General features: G+C 39.6%; 1 protein-coding gene and 1 pseudogene across 2 annotated transcripts in view; one reads left to right on the top strand and one right to left on the bottom strand.

The window, feature by feature from the left end:
* The window catches only part of CSTPP1 (centriolar satellite-associated tubulin polyglutamylase complex regulator 1), a 174,826-nt gene that overhangs the window by 110,583 nt on the left and 48,620 nt on the right, over positions 1–15,623 (top strand). The gene's annotated exons all lie outside the window — the stretch shown is intronic.
* Positions 50–149, bottom strand: LOC113625245 (uncharacterized; annotated as a pseudogene).

Here is a 15,623-nt window from a genome sequence, read left to right as displayed (position 1 = left end):
TTGATATATGTGTATGTTGTGAAATAATTACCACAATAATGTTATTTTTTAAAATATGGACTGCTTCACAAATTTGTGTGTCATCCTTGCACAGGGGCCATGCTAATCTCTGTGTTGTGCCAATTTTTATACATGTGCTTCTGCAGCAAGCATAGTCTTTTTAAGTTTAGCTTTTCTAATGGGTATAAAGTAACCTTTCTAGTATCTTGTAGTTTTAATTTGAATTTTCCTGATGACTAATGATGTTGAACACTTTTTTACTGCTTATTGACTATTTCCTCTGTGAAATGCCTCTTCAGATCTTTTGCCCATTTTTAATTTTTTAAAATTTTTAAAAAATTATTTTTTGATGTGGACAATTTTTAAAGTCTTTATTGAATTTATTACAATATTACTTCTGTTTTATGTTTTGGGTTTTTGGCCACGAGGCATGTGGGACCTTAGCTCCCCAACCAGGGATAGAACCCGTATCCCCTGCATTGTAAAGTGAAGTCCTAACCACTGGACCACCAGGGAAGTCCCTTGCCCAATTTTTAGTGGGTTGTTTATTTTAATCATTGAGCAGCAGTTCTTTATATACTCTGGATGCAAGTGAGATATGTGTATTGCAGATCTCTCTCCCATTCTTTGGCTTGTTTATTTATTTCCTTAGTGGAGTCTTTTATTGAGCAGAAGTTTTAAAAATCGATTTTTTCTTTTATGGTTAGGCTTCTGGGTCTGCTCTAAAAAAATCTTTGCCTACACTAAGTTTGTAACAGTATTACTCTACATTTTCTTCTAAAAGCATTAGAAATTTAGCTTTTATGCTTAGGTATATAATCCATCTTGAACTAATTTTTGTGTGTGGTTTGAAGTTGAGGTCAGGGTTTTGTTTTGTTTTTTTCCATATGGATAGCTAGCTGTTTGTTCCAGCACCACTCTTTGAAAGACTTCACCTTTCCCACTTAATTGTTTTGGTTCCTTTGTAAAAGAAATCAGTTGATTACATAAGTGTGGGTGTATTTCTGGATTCTCTGTTTTGTTCCATTGATCTATTTGTTGAATGTTAGTCTTGATTACTTTACCTTTATAGAAAGGTAGTGTATGCCCTTCAACTTTTGCATTTTCACGATTGTTTTGGTCATTAGAGGTCCCTTGAATTTCCATATAACTTTTAGAATAAATGTCAATTTCTACACACAAAAGAAAGCCTAACAAGAATTTGATTGACATATCCATTGAAAAGCATTTCTAAGTTTGTGATTGATTTTCGGCTGTGGCTTATTGTGATATTACGATTGATATTTTTTTTGTCAATTTCGGTTTGGTCAGATTTTGTTTGGGGATTATTCTCTAGAAATAACCTAAGGAAGGAAGTATTAGGAGATCTGAATGAAAGAAGAGGCATACTGTATTGTGTTCCAGGTTCAGATTCAAAACTGTAAAGAATTAATTCTACCTAAAATAAAGTTATTAATTCACTACAAAAAAAAAGAATTTGATTGAGATATGAAGAATCTGTAGATCAATTTGGGGAGAATTGTTATCTTTGCAATATTGACTCTTCCAATCCATGAACACAGTAAATTTTTTCTTAGGTCTTCTTTAATGTCTCTCAGCAATACTTTATAGTGTTTAATATACAGATCTTACACATTTTATTAAATTTATCTATATATTTCATGTTTTGTGCTACTATTTTAAATAGCGTTATTTTTTTCAAAGTTTTAAATTTTATTTAATTTTATGTTATTTTTGGCTGCATTGGGTCTTCATTGCTGCACGAGGGCTTTCTCTAGTTGCAGCGAGCAAGGGCTACTCTTTATTGCAGTGCGTGGGCTTCTCATTGGGGTGGCTTCTCTCATTGTAGAGCATGGGCTCTGGGAGCGTGGGCTTCAGTAGTTGTGGCACACGGGCTCAGTAGTTGTGGTGCGTGGGCTTAGTTGCTCCGTGGCACATGGGATTTTCCCGGACCAGGGCTTGAACCTGTGTCCCCTGCATTGGCAGGCAGATTCTTAACCACTGCACTACCAGGTAAGCCCAATAATGTTTTCTTTTCTCTAGCTTACTTTATTGTGAGAATACAGTATATAATAATATAACATACAAAATATGTGTTAATTGACTGTTTATGTTATCAGTAAGGCTTCAGGTCAATAGTAGGCTATTAGTAGTTAAGTTTTGGGGGAGTCAGAAGTTATAGGCAGATTTTCAACTGCGTGGGGGGCTGGTTCCCCTAAGCCCTGCATTGTTCAAAGATCAACTACATATACAAATGAATGTTTGTATTTATATTGTATTAAATTAAAGGGAAAATAAGAGACTAGGAACACTGAGAATTGTGACAAAATACTGAAGACAATATAAAAAGTCTTCCTTTTAAAAAAATTGCATCAGAGCAAAAAAGAACAATGAAGACTAGGTGGGTGGTATAATATTAATGAATGAAAGTGAGAAAGCAAAACCTCTTATTTTGATTTAGTCTTCTCAGTCAAAGAGGATGCTCTTTGGACTGGAAAAGATAAAATAAACACTGGTTCCAGAGAATGAAATCAAATATAGCTGAGATTATAAGAGATCACGTAACTGCTTTTAATGAGCTCAAGTTTCTGGGCCTAATTTACATTCTGAGGTGCTAAGGCCCAGTCGATAAACTGGCTGAACCACTGCTGGCAGTCTTTGAGAAAGCAGAAAGTGTGCATGTTGTGTGGAGGGGGTGGGGGGATGGGCAGAGGGAGGGTGGCATGGCAGGTGGAGAGGAGAAGTTCCAGAAGATTGGAGTCAGAAGGTCATTTCAGCAGACTGAAGGCTGATGACCTTGCCATCCATCTTGGGTGATATTCTTCAACTATTTCTAAAAAGAATTAAAAAAATAAATAAATTGTAGGTATGTAGAAAAGGAAGTTGTAGTCACTGTAAGCCTATCAGAGTTTATTGAAAAAGAAGGGGGTGGGAGGGGATGAGGGAAGGAGGAAGGGGTGGAGAGAAGAGATGAGTAGAGTAGAGAAGAAAAGGAAAAGAAAAAGAGCCCAGGCTTGGTGGGTAAAGAAGGCCCGATTTCAACCCCAGGTTTCACTTCTTAGTAAAATGACATTAGGCAAATTATTTATCTCTATAAGCCAAATTTCCTTATTGGTAAAACAAATAACAAGAGAACCTACTTCATAGGGTAGTCCTGAGTGGTAAATCAAATAATGTGTGTAAAGCACTTATCAAAATCAGTGATGATTGTGATGGGAGTGATAAAAGATGAATGGTGGTAATGGCAATAATCCTGAAGGAGGAGCAAGTGAAATAGTTAATGCAAACTTATTCTGTTTTTGAAGGTATTACCAGACAGATTGGGAGAAAGCTGTACTTAGTTTTAGCTATACTTATCGTAAAATTATTCTAATATTTAGCTACATTTATTGTATTTGTATAGTTTAATTGGGTTTCAACAAGACCTTGACAACATCTCCATGATATCCTTGTGAAGAAGCAGAAAGAATACAGGCTGGTTGAACAACATATAACTGGTTGAACAGTCGTATCAAAATGTGCTAATTAATGAGTTCATGTCATGCTGAAGGGAATAGTCCAGAAGTATGATTCTGGACTATTCTTTAGCCTATCTTTTTTTTCTAATCCATTATTTGCATGAAAGCATTGATAGCAGGTTAATCAAAGGTGGGAGAGGTAGCTAATAAGCTGCCTGAAAGAAACAGGACCTGAAAAGCCATAGTATAGTATAGTACAGAGAATATAGGCTTGGTGTCATGGGTCTACCATTACTTGCTTATGACCTTGAATAAATTATTTAACCACCTGAGCCTTTGTTTTCTAATTTGCATGAAGATAATACCACCTATTCCATGGTGGTTGTGGGAATAAAAAAGATAATATATGTGTACTAGTTAAATATATATGTATTAGTTATCTATCAGTGTATAATAAATTACCCCAAAACGTGGAGGCTTAAAACAATAAATATGTATGTCACACAGGTCCAGAGGGTCAGGAGTCCAGGAGCAGCTCACTTAGATGGTTCTGGCTCAAGGTCCCTCATAAGGTAGAAATCAAGATTTGGGTCGGGGCTGCAGCCACCTGAAGGCTTGAATAGGACTGGGAGGTCTGCTTCTAAACTCACTCATATCACTGTTGGCAGGAGGCCTCAGTTCTTCATCATAAGTTCCTCATGATATGGTAGTGGCTTCCCCAGAAAAAGTGATCTCAGAGAGAGAGCAAACAGGAAGCATCAGTACCTTTTATGACCGAGTCTGTGAAGTCACATACTGTCGCTTTTATTTTATTCTGTTCTTTAGAAGTGAATCAGTAAGTTTAACCCATACTCAAGGGGAAGGGAGGGGAGTATCATAGAATTTTGTGGACCTTAAAACCACCACATTATACAAAGTACTCTGTATAGCGCTTAGCACGCAGCAGGTACTCCATAAATGGCAGTTGCTTTTATATTGTTACTAATATACACCTCATACACATGGTCCTTACTATAAAGCTGTTGTGCACAGGACAAGAAAAACTCACGGTTTTTTAGATTCCTGGAAAATACAGAGAAGGAAGCACCATATATCACAATATTCATTATATCTGTTTTGTAAACTAAAATGAATGAACCATTTTTGTACTGCATATATTGCATTAAGAACATAACTGATAAAAAAAAATTTAACACTTAGTAGGCATACTTAAAATGTAGAGTCAGCCTGCAAATACCAGTGACACGGATAGTTTGAATGACAGTTGATCCAAAAATTGATTTTGTTTGGTTTTGTTAAGATAAAATATAAACACCTATATTTATATTTAACAAATATGAGAATTCTTAAAATTTTAACTGTGTAGTACATCAACTTGTACGAGTCCTGCTCTCCTTTCCATCTAGAAATGGGCCACAGCAAAGACTGAGAGACCCCAGTCTGCAGCAAAGATAAGAAGACTTGCTAGTTCACACACCCTCCCTGAGGGCAAGGAATAATTTAGGGGGGAATTAAACCAACAAACAAAAAAGTGTATCAACAAAGGGCTCAGTTAAGCCAGAGAGTTGATGCTGACAGTAAAAATTTAGAAACAAGAATTAATATGGCTAAATCACTGGGTAACCTAGAGTTCCTCTGTTTTTATATACATATGGATACGTAGTATCCATACAGCCTCAAGGATTGTCTAAAGTTCTTTGTAAACAAAAGCATAAGATCTCTTGAACCCCAGGTGGACAGAGTAATTCACTGGGCCACTTTTGTAAGGTAAGCTCATTAAATTGAAGATATTGTCACACCCTAAACTGGTTCATTTACTAGTGTTTTGATTTGTATTAATCATTAGACAGATCCTCAGGCTAATGTCTGATGTGGTAGAACGCTACTTAGCAACTCACCAACATAGCAATCAAACTTCATAGTCACTGATTTGAAAGTAAGTAAAAATGGCCCCTGAGGAGCCAGTGTTTACAGAGTTTATATGTGTCTTTGTAGGAGAGGCAGAAAGTCTCCCAAGAGTTTGACAGAGAATCCATTTACTTATAAATGCATAACCTTCAAGTACTGATCAGTTCAGCAGCAGCAGATAAAAAACTAGTGAGGAGGGTCTAAAGTGTTGCCTTAGCCACACACTGACAGTGGGGATAAATGTTATCAAAAAAGGAAGTCACTAGAGAACCAGTGAAGGGAAAATCCATATTAAAGACAAACAAGAGAAAATCCATATTTAAAACAAGCAAACAGTATTTTAAGGTCATTTACCATATAGGGGACATGTAAAGGCTTTATTAATCTTTTTGCTCATCAAGGGTATCTTTCTATTATGGCCAGGGCAGTAAGCAATAGTCATAATGTTGAACCAGAGTTGATAAACAAAAGGTTACTTGTGTTTATTATCATCTTTTTAGTAAGCCAAGGAAGTTTGTGATACAGTTAGAGATAAGATATGTTTAAAAAATTTTTTTTAAGTTTTGACACTTGAGTAAGCTTTACTTATTGACTTATATAGAATGCACATAGAAGAAGGGGTCACTAGAGGCCTCTGGAAAAACTGTGTACTGATTCAGCCTCATGAGGGTCACACAGCCTGTTCTGTGAATAATAAAATAATTTTAATAGTAGCCATCATTTAATGAGCAGTCACCATGTGTCAAGAACTGTGTTAAATCTTTACATGCATTATAATATTGAATCTTCTCAACCACCATTTAAGCATTATTATTATTTCCATTTTAAAGATGAGGAAATTGAGGTATAGCAGTTAAATAATTAGTGCAACAGAATCAAACCAAGGTCTGAATACATCCATTCGGGTTTCCCAGCTCAGTCTAAGTGTTTTATGGTGATGAGAAATATCCTTTCTGAGGAGGAATGACATTGTGCCTTCTAATTTATTTTCAAAGAATGAATGAAGATTCCCTCCTTTCTTTCTTTTTTTTTTTTTTAATAAATTTTTATTTATGTATTGATTTTTGGCTGCATTGGGTCTTCGTTGCTGCGTGCGGGCTTTCTCTAGTTGTGGCGAGCGGGGGCTACTCTTCATTGTGGTGCGCGGGCTTCTCATTGCAGTGCTTCTCTTGTTGCAGTGCATGGGCTCTAGGCACATGGGCTTCAGTAGTTGTAGCACTCGGGCTCAGTAGTTGTGGTTCGCGGGCTGTAGAACGCAGGCTCAGTAGTTGTGGCGCACGGGCTTAGTTGCTCCGCGGCATGTGGGATCTTCCTGGACCAGGGCTTGAACCTGTGTCCCCTGCATTGGCAGGCGGATTCTTAACCACTGCACCACCAGGTAAGTCCCAGCCTTCTTTATTTCTTACTTATTCATGTGACCCTTTATTTTCTCTCACTCTTTGGTAGGCTGAATAATGGCACCCAAAGATACCCAGGTCCTAATCCCTGGAACCTGTGAATGTTATCTTATATGACAAGAAGAACTTTGCAGATATGATTAAGTTAAGGATCTTGAGATGGGGGAGATTTTCCTGGATTATCCAGGTGGACCTAAATGTAATCACAGGTATCCTTATAAGAGGCAGACTGTGGGAGACTTTCGTGACAGAAGAAGAAGAAGGTAATGTGAAAGCTGGAAGCAGTGGACAAGGGAAGGTGATGTGATGCGGGGCCACAAGCCAAGTAGTGAGGACAGCCTCTAGTCGATTGCGAAGCCAAAGAAATAGATTCTCCCCGGATCTGCAGAAGGAATCGGGCCACTGACACCTTGATGTTAGCCTGTTAACACTCAATTTGGACTTACGGCCTCCAGAACTATAGGAGAATACATTTCAGTAATTTCAAGCCACCAAGTTTGTGGTAATTTGTTAAAGCAACCATAAGATTCTAATACACACCCCATATTACTGGCTTCACGGTTTATTTCCTTCGCACTTTGTCCTTATATTTTTCCTACACTTTGCAATTATTATATTACTTTTCTGAATTCAGTTATAAAAGCATTATTTCAGGTCAGGTTTGAGGAGTGTTGAGAGTTTAGCTAAGCTACTCCATGCTTTTGCTGCCTTGCAATCCATTTTGTTTGGCCTGCAGAGACCTTAAAATGATACCAGCTTCCTCAGCAAGTGCATGCCTTAGATAACAGCCTGCAAAGTCACAAACAAATATAAGTTCCTGATATGACATTACCACTAGCAGTCTCCCCTGCCTCCCAGGGCTTTCACCTTGTCCCTTAGATAAGACCCCCATGGGAGCTTACCAAAAGCCCACTCTTTTGGTTTGAATTGACCAATCTGGCCTTAGTCCAGGAACCGCAAAGTTCTCCACCCACAGACCCTAATAAAGCCTTGTTGCCCCAGGTCCTGTCACTCTCTGTCTTCACTCTGCCTTGACCTCCCCCTGTGGCCCCTTGAGGTATGCTTTGTGCTTCCTCCAGGACCTGTCCGTAATAAACATCTCTATTTCAGTTTCTCTTGTGGTCTGTTGCTGAACAAGATAATATCTGGTACCCTATGCTCCACTTAAGAAATGTTGATTTGGGCTTCCCTGGTGGCGCAGTGGTTGAGAGTCCGCCTGCCGATGCAGGGGACACGGGTTCGTGCCCCGGTCTGGGAAGATCCAACATGCCGCGGAGCGGCTAGGCCCGTGAGCCATGGCCGCTGAGCCTGCGCGTCCGGAGCCTGTGCTCCGCAACGGGAGAGGCCACAACAGTGAGAGGCCCGTGTATGGCCAAAAAAAAAAAAGACCTGGTGCAACCAAATAAATGAATATTTTAAAAAAGAAAGAAAGAAAAGAACAAGAGTCATGGGAATTCCCTGGCAGTCCAGTGGTTAGGACTCTGTGCTTCCACTGCAGGGGGCTCAGGTTTGATCCCTGGTTGGTGAGGGGGGGACTAAGATCCCACAATCTGCAAGGTGCACCCAAAAAAAAAAAAAGAGGCATAATGACAAGCAACTTAACAGTAAGACTACAAGAGACTTAAATTGAGTATTGGGCAACAGGATGATGTGACTGTCATGAACCTAAATTAGCCTTAGATTAATACAAGAATAATAGAGGCTGTAAGGAGAAGATGATTGTTTTGCTCTATTTATTCATTTTTCATTCAACAAGTATTTATTGAGTGCCTACTGTATCCCAGGAACTAGTTTATAGATTCTTGAAGGTCATCTTTTTTAACCGTGCAGTAAAAAATAGAGATAGTCACAGTTTCATTTTGGAATAAAGGAAGGTAATTATCACAGAAATAAAACTATTGTGTTATTTGCAGATATTTTTGTTTTACTGATTGATTTAAAATTGCTTCTTTTGAGCTCATCTCTCTAATTAGAGAAATAAATTCCTGACCGAGAAATGGCCTACCGAGGGCATAGTCAAGACAAAGTGCAACAATCATTGCATCTTTTTCCTGAAAGAACTTTCCCATGATTGTTTAATTCAGCTTGAAGAGCCTTTTGTGACACTTAAAAATCACTGAGGGGAAAAAAAAGGGACTGAGCTGGGTCAGTTTTGCAAAGGATGTAAGGGGTGAGTCTTGTTTCACTTGCCAGTATTAAGACAGGATTTCATCTATGAACTTTGTTTCTTGTCCAACTCCAGTTTCCACAGGTTTCCGTTTTCCTTTGCTCTCCAGTCAAAAGGAAAAATACTCATGTGATTATTAGGAATACTGGAGCAGTAAATTGTTTGCGGGACTTGAAACACCCTTTTTTCTCTCCCTTCAAAGCTTTAAATGATACTTGCTTCATTGAAGCTTACAGATTATTAAAAGCAGGCCTGACAGAGTGTTTAGCTTCCAGTAGAAAAAAATCTCTATCAAACTAATCTTTGAGTCATGTAGAAGTTTTCCTTTTCTAATGTTAATGCTTTGGAGCATTCCAGCACCTTTTCAGTAACTGCTATACAGAAAACTCCTGTATCTTCCTTGAGCCAAAGATGAAACTGGTGTCACCTCTAACGATTGTTAGAATTCCTAGTCTTTTTCAAATATGTTATTATTTACCCATTCTGTTCTTTGCAAAGTAACTCCCAAGGACTAGTGTCCTGGCAAAACAGAAATAACATAGTAGATTAGCAGTAGTTACGGGAACATTGAGAGTACCATTGCAAACCTGAATTTCTTGCATCTTTGTGGCTTCAGTTTAGAGTAAATGTAGATGGACAGAGGTCAAGCTGTCTCCAATTTGACCCTTAGTTAACCTAAAAGCTATATAAAAAATATAAAAACTAAGGATACCCTACTTCCTGTTACTTACAGAGAAAGAAGCATAAAAGGGCCAGACTAACAAAAAAAGGAAATAACATTTGTTGAATGCCTACAGTGAGGTAGGCATTGTGACAGGCACTTTTTAAAGTTATAATTCCTACAGTATCACATTTAATCCTCATCACAATCTGCATGGTATTGTCTCTATATTATAGACAAGAAAACAGAGGCTCACAACTAATTTGTTCAAGGCCATACAATAAGTAGTGGAGAAAAGATTCGAAACAGTCTGTTTGGCTTCCAAGTTATGCCCTTTCCACTACCTCTTTCTTCCTACTTCTCTGACCAATCCTCCTCAGTGTCTTTTAAAAAGTTACTCTCGGCAGTGGGAGGGGAGGTGGGCAAGAAAAAAAAAAAGTTACTCTCCTGTATTCGTCTTAAATGTTGGTATATCCCAGGGTTCCATTCTTGGCTCATTACTTTTCTCACTACACATGGTTACTGAGCAGTCTTGTCTCCTTTGACTTTTCCTACTACCTTAGGCAAAGAACTTTCTAGCCCTGAACTCTCCCTGAGCACCAGACCCACACATGCAGTGTGCTATCAGCCTCAGACATCACTACTGACAGTCTGACAGTCACCGAATTTTCAGTATGTCAGAAACAGAACTCCTCACCTTCGCCCTTGAATCTGCCTCTGCTCGTGGGTTCCCCAAAATGATACTCTATCATTCTAGACTCCTCTTTTCCTCTCACATTTAGTCAGCTAAAAAGTCCCACTGTTCTCCCCTTCAAAACAGTTCCCGATTCCCGACCCTTCTTCTTGATTCCCCTTATCATTGCTCCGGTTCTCGCTTGAACCTTTGAAATTCTGCTCCCTTTACAGTCAAGTTATCTATATACGAAGAAAATCTGACTGTGCTGCTATTATTCTTCTTTTACTTGAAACCATTTAAAGGTGCCCGCACCATCTATAGAATGAAACACACAAGACTTTCTGTGACCTGATCTCTGCCTCTCTCTTCAGCCTTGTTTCCAGCAACTCCTTGCCTGAAAAGATACTCTCCAATTATACTGAATTCAAGTACTGGTAGTTCCTCTCATCTCACATGTTGCTTGCCATGGGGATGCCTTTGTTGAGGCTCTGCCTGTAGCCCTGCCACCCCCATCTTTCTGCCTGGATAAACTCCCGCTTCAGTACACATCTCAGGTAGCACCTCCTCTAGAACACCTGCCCTCAGCAGCCCTCTACCTCAACCCACCAAGGAGGCTAAACCCTGTCCTCCCTGTCATTACTTTATCAAGATTGTTTTGAAATCAGTTTTTATCTTCTCTATTAGACTTTAAGTTCTTTGGGCACAAAGACCATAACTTATTGAATTTTTTAATCCTAGTGCCTAGCCTGGTACAGAGAGGGCTCTTAATGACTGTTTAACCTTAGTTAAACAACAGCATACTATCTCTCAAAAATGACTTCTGTATTGGCAGTTCAAACCATATCTTCCTCTGTGTAAAATAAATCTGACAACCGTTAAAACACAAGGACATAAAAAAAAAAAAAACCTGATTTAAAAATTGGCAAAGGACTCAATAGACATTTCTCCAAAGAAGATATGCAAATGATCAATAAGCCATGAATGAAATGAAAAGATGCTCAACATCACTAGTCATTAGGGAATGAAAATCAAAACTATAGTGAGGTACTACCTCACACCCATTAGGAGGGCTACTATTAAGAAAAGAAAAGAACAAGTGTTGGCAAGGATGTGGAGAAACTGGAACTGGAACCATTGTGCACTGTTGGTGCAAATGTACAACAGAACAGCTGCTATGGAAAACAGTATAGTGGTTCCTCAGAAAATTAAAAATAGAATTACCACCTCTGTGTACATATCCAAAGCAGAGTCTCAAAGAGATATTTGTACTCCCATGCCCATGGCAGCATTATTTACAATAGCTAAAACGTGGAAGTAACCAAAGTGACTATCAGTGGATCAATGGATAAGCAAACAGTGGTACATACATATAATAGAATATCACTTACCTTAAAAGGAAGGAAATTCTGACACATGCTACAACATGGATGAACCTTGAGGACACCATGCTGAGTGAAATAAGCCAGTCACAAAAACACAAATACTGTAGGATTCCACTTATGTGAGGTACTTAGAGTAATCAAAACCATAAAGACAGAAGGTAGAATAGTGGTTGCCAGGGGCTGGTGGAATGGGAGGGTATTGTTTAATGGGTATAGAGTTTCAGTTTTGCAAGATAAAAAGAGTGCTGGAGTCGGATGGTGGTGATCCTTGCGTAACAGTGTGAATGTACTTAACATCAGTGAAGTGTACGCTTAAAAATGGTTACGATGAATTTTTTGTTATGTGTATTTTACCACAATAAAAAAATTTGTAAAAAGCAAAAACAGTGCTTCCCTGGTGGTGCAGTGCTTGAGAGTCTGCCTGTCGATGCAGGGGACACGGGTTCGTGCCCCGGTCCGGGAAGATCCCGCATGCTGCAGAGCGGCTGGGCCCGTGAGCCATGGCTGCTGAACCTGCACGTCCGGAGCCTGTGCTCCGCAACGGGAGAGGCCACAACAGTGAGAGGCCCGTGTACCGCAAAAAACAAAAACAAAAACAAAAGAAAACATAGGACAGAGGAATAGGTCTAAGGGTTAATAAGCTTCTTGAATTGTCACCATGGTGCCCCAATACAGACAGCATCCAGTTATCTCTTCATGATCCTTAGGGTCCAGTAGTTCCCAAATAGCCACTTTGGGGTATGGCTAGAGAATCTGTAACTTTAGCAAGCACTTCAGATGATTCTGATGAACAGACAAATTTGGGGAACTGCCTAAGCCACATTATTATAAAAGAATGATTGAAGAACGCTTTATCTGGATTTTTTTTTTTTAAAAAGACATCATTTTTGGGCTTCCCTGGTGGCACAGTGGTTGACAGTTCGCCTGCCGATGCAGGGGACACGGGTTTGTGCCCCGGTCCGGGAAGATCCCACATGCCACGGAGCGGCTGGGCCCGTGAGCCATGGCTGCTGAGCCTGCGCGTCTGGAGCCTGTGCTCCGCAAGGGGAGAGGCCACAACAGTGAGAGGCCCGCGTACCGCAAAAAAAAAAAATCATTTTTTATTGTGGTAAAATATACATAATAAATTCACCATTTTAACCATTGATAAGTGTACAATTCAGTGCCATTAAGTACATTCACAGTATTGTGCAACCATCACCACTATCCATTTCCAGAACTTTTTCATCATCCCAAACTGAGACTCTGTACCCATCAACCAATAACTCCCTGCTTCTCCCTACCCCACCCCCAGCCCCTAGTAACCTGTAGTCTACTTTCTTTTTCTGTGAATTTGCCTCTTCTAGGTACCTCATAAAAGTGGACTGATAACTGATTTTTAACCTAAGTTTAATTGCTTTCTTGCCTGGAGGCATGAGTGAGGGGAAGCAAACATTAATTGGGTGCCTTGACATGACGAGCCAAGGTCGCATTCAGATTTATTGGATTTATCTCAAGCAATAGAAAATTATATTTATAAACTTTGGTTTCATGAAGTCATGTAGATTCCTTTTATCCTAATTATTTTTATTGTGACTTATGTGTTCATTATAAAATCTATTCATTCAAGATGGTTACTGATTAGTTGGTGATATTTATCTGATTTTCTCTAAAAATTAATAAGCATCTTTCAGTTACATTGTTCTAAGATTTTTCTGTATTATCAAGGCCCAGCAGAAAAAAACAAGGAGAATATTACTATTAAAATTGTTCCAAAGTTCAAAAACAGAGGAATTAGGACTTTTTAAACTCTTTTTATAAAAGGCATCTACTTCAAACCATCAAAAATTTGAAATTTCAAGTCATCCGGTCCACAAGATTTAGTACTTGAGTGCAGCCCTACTGGCTTCTTCTAGATATCCCAATGAAGCAAAGAACACCTTATGTGCTCAGCATACTACTCTGGGAAGAAAGTCTCTTCATCTTGTCCAGAGCAGGGCTTCAGACATCTGTGCCAGAGGCCCAGGAAAGAGCCACTACTTGGAATGTTTATTTTAACCATATTCCTCAAACTTTTAAGACCAAGTATCTGTGACATACTCATGACCTTCCCTGTTCCATAGTAACCTAATTATGTGTTTTGTGCAAAACTATGGAACTACCTGTTAATTACTTAAACCTTGCATTATAAAATTGCATTATAAAATTGCTTTTGATCTCTGTCCCCATGGGGTTGGACCACTGTAACGTGACAAATGGTTGGCCTAAGGTCTTCCTACACATTCCTGTTCTCCATTAAAAAAAAGAAAAAAGTATTCCAACTTCTAATTCTCAAACCTATAAGGGCCCTCCTGATAACCTGCATCTATCACTGAAGTTGGCCCTTGGATTCTATAATGCTCTTTGTTACAGACCTACTTTGCAACTTGGAGCGAATTACTTCTTGAACACTTAACTTTCCACACCACTGTTCAGTGAGCATAAAACCAGGACAACAATACCACCTCTAGAAAAAGAGATTAGTGAGTCATTGGGTCTGTTTCCTTACTTATCTCTGGATGGGAAAATGCCTTCTTACTTTTCCTTCTGAATTCTCCCTTTGGTACCTGGCCCAAATGAAGAATTGTTCTTCTTGGCAGCATCTGTGGCTACCAAGAGGGACTTTACCCGCACTGCCTTTGAAGTGGTAGAGCAAAGTCTTTACCGAGGGCTTGGAGGGTCTGGCACCCTGAGGAATCCTACACGTCCCCATCCACAACCTCTTTGGGAGGTCCTTTTCCTAAAGTTATATTCAGACTTACATCGATAGGCAGAGGAGACATCCTTCCTACAGAAGGTTTGCTTTTCCCCCACAGCTGTGGGAAGATGGTGAAGGGGAAGTGGGAACTGGGTATAACATTGGCATGTGTTTTGAGCACTTCAGATAAAAATGTTTGATGAGTACCGTCTTGTTTTTATTGCCTTATTATACTGCGCGTTGAAGAATGTGTTTTCTCTGGTCACCTGCCAGTGAAAAAAATTAGCCTTTTCCTGAAACTAGGATTATTTCTTTAACTAGTTATGTAGGTAGAACAAGATAGACAAATGCTTCTGAAATTAGCAAATCAAGACTGGAGCACAGTGGTGCTCATTCCTGCTCACTGCCCTTTCCAATTCACTGACAGCTGCTGCAACCAACAGGAACAGGATTTCGGTGGGGCTCTCTTTCTCTTCTCACCTACTCCAAGTTGGAGTGTTTTCAGTTGGTTCCTTTGTTCTGATATCCAAGACTTTAAAGGACTTGCCCCTCCCCCTCTTCGTTCCTGTTTTATGGTACCCGGTAGGAAATGATTTTTCACTTAAATCCCTCTTCTGTAACAAACGAATCACTTTTTTTTTTTTTTTTTTTTTTTTTTGCCGGGGGTGCTGAGTTGGGTCTTCGTTGCTGTGCGCGGGCTTTTCTCTAGCTGCGGCGAGCAGGGGCTACTCTTCGCTGCGGTGCTCAGGCTTCTCACTGCGGTGGCTTCTCTTGTTGCCGAGCACGGGCTCTAGGCGCATGGGCTTCGGTAGTCGCGGCACGTGGGTTCTAGAGCGCAGGCTCAGTAGTTGTGGTGCACGGGCTTAGTTGCTCTGCGGCATGTGGGATCTTCTGGGACCAGGGCTCGAACCCGTGTCCCCTGCCTTGTCAGGAGGATTCTTAACCACTGCGCCACCAGGGAAGTCCCAGAATCACTTTTTAGATTTCCATACCTTGTGTTCTCTAGTTTTTATTTTAGTCCAAAATAGTCATAGTTTCATTTTTTGAGGCAAAGTGTGAAGTTTTTTTGTTTTCGTTTTTGTTTTTGTATTTTTTTTTTTGGCCCTCTCTCAAATTTGTTCTGGTTTATAGCAAAAGAAATGGCTAGCATAACATTTCTGTATCAGAAGCTAGTTGAGCTAAATGTGTATACTACTTTGAAATTCTCCTTAATGTGTTTGCATTGATGTAGGGTGTATCTTTTGGCTCTGGGCATTCT

The sequence above is a fragment of the Aethalodelphis obliquidens genome, unplaced genomic scaffold (genome assembly GCF_003676395.1).
Source record: "Aethalodelphis obliquidens isolate GAN/ISIS:26980383/991018 unplaced genomic scaffold, ASM367639v1 scaffold14, whole genome shotgun sequence".
In the NCBI taxonomy this organism is placed as follows: Eukaryota; Metazoa; Chordata; class Mammalia; order Artiodactyla; family Delphinidae; genus Aethalodelphis; species Aethalodelphis obliquidens.
This window is presented reverse-complemented; position numbering and strand designations above follow the sequence as displayed.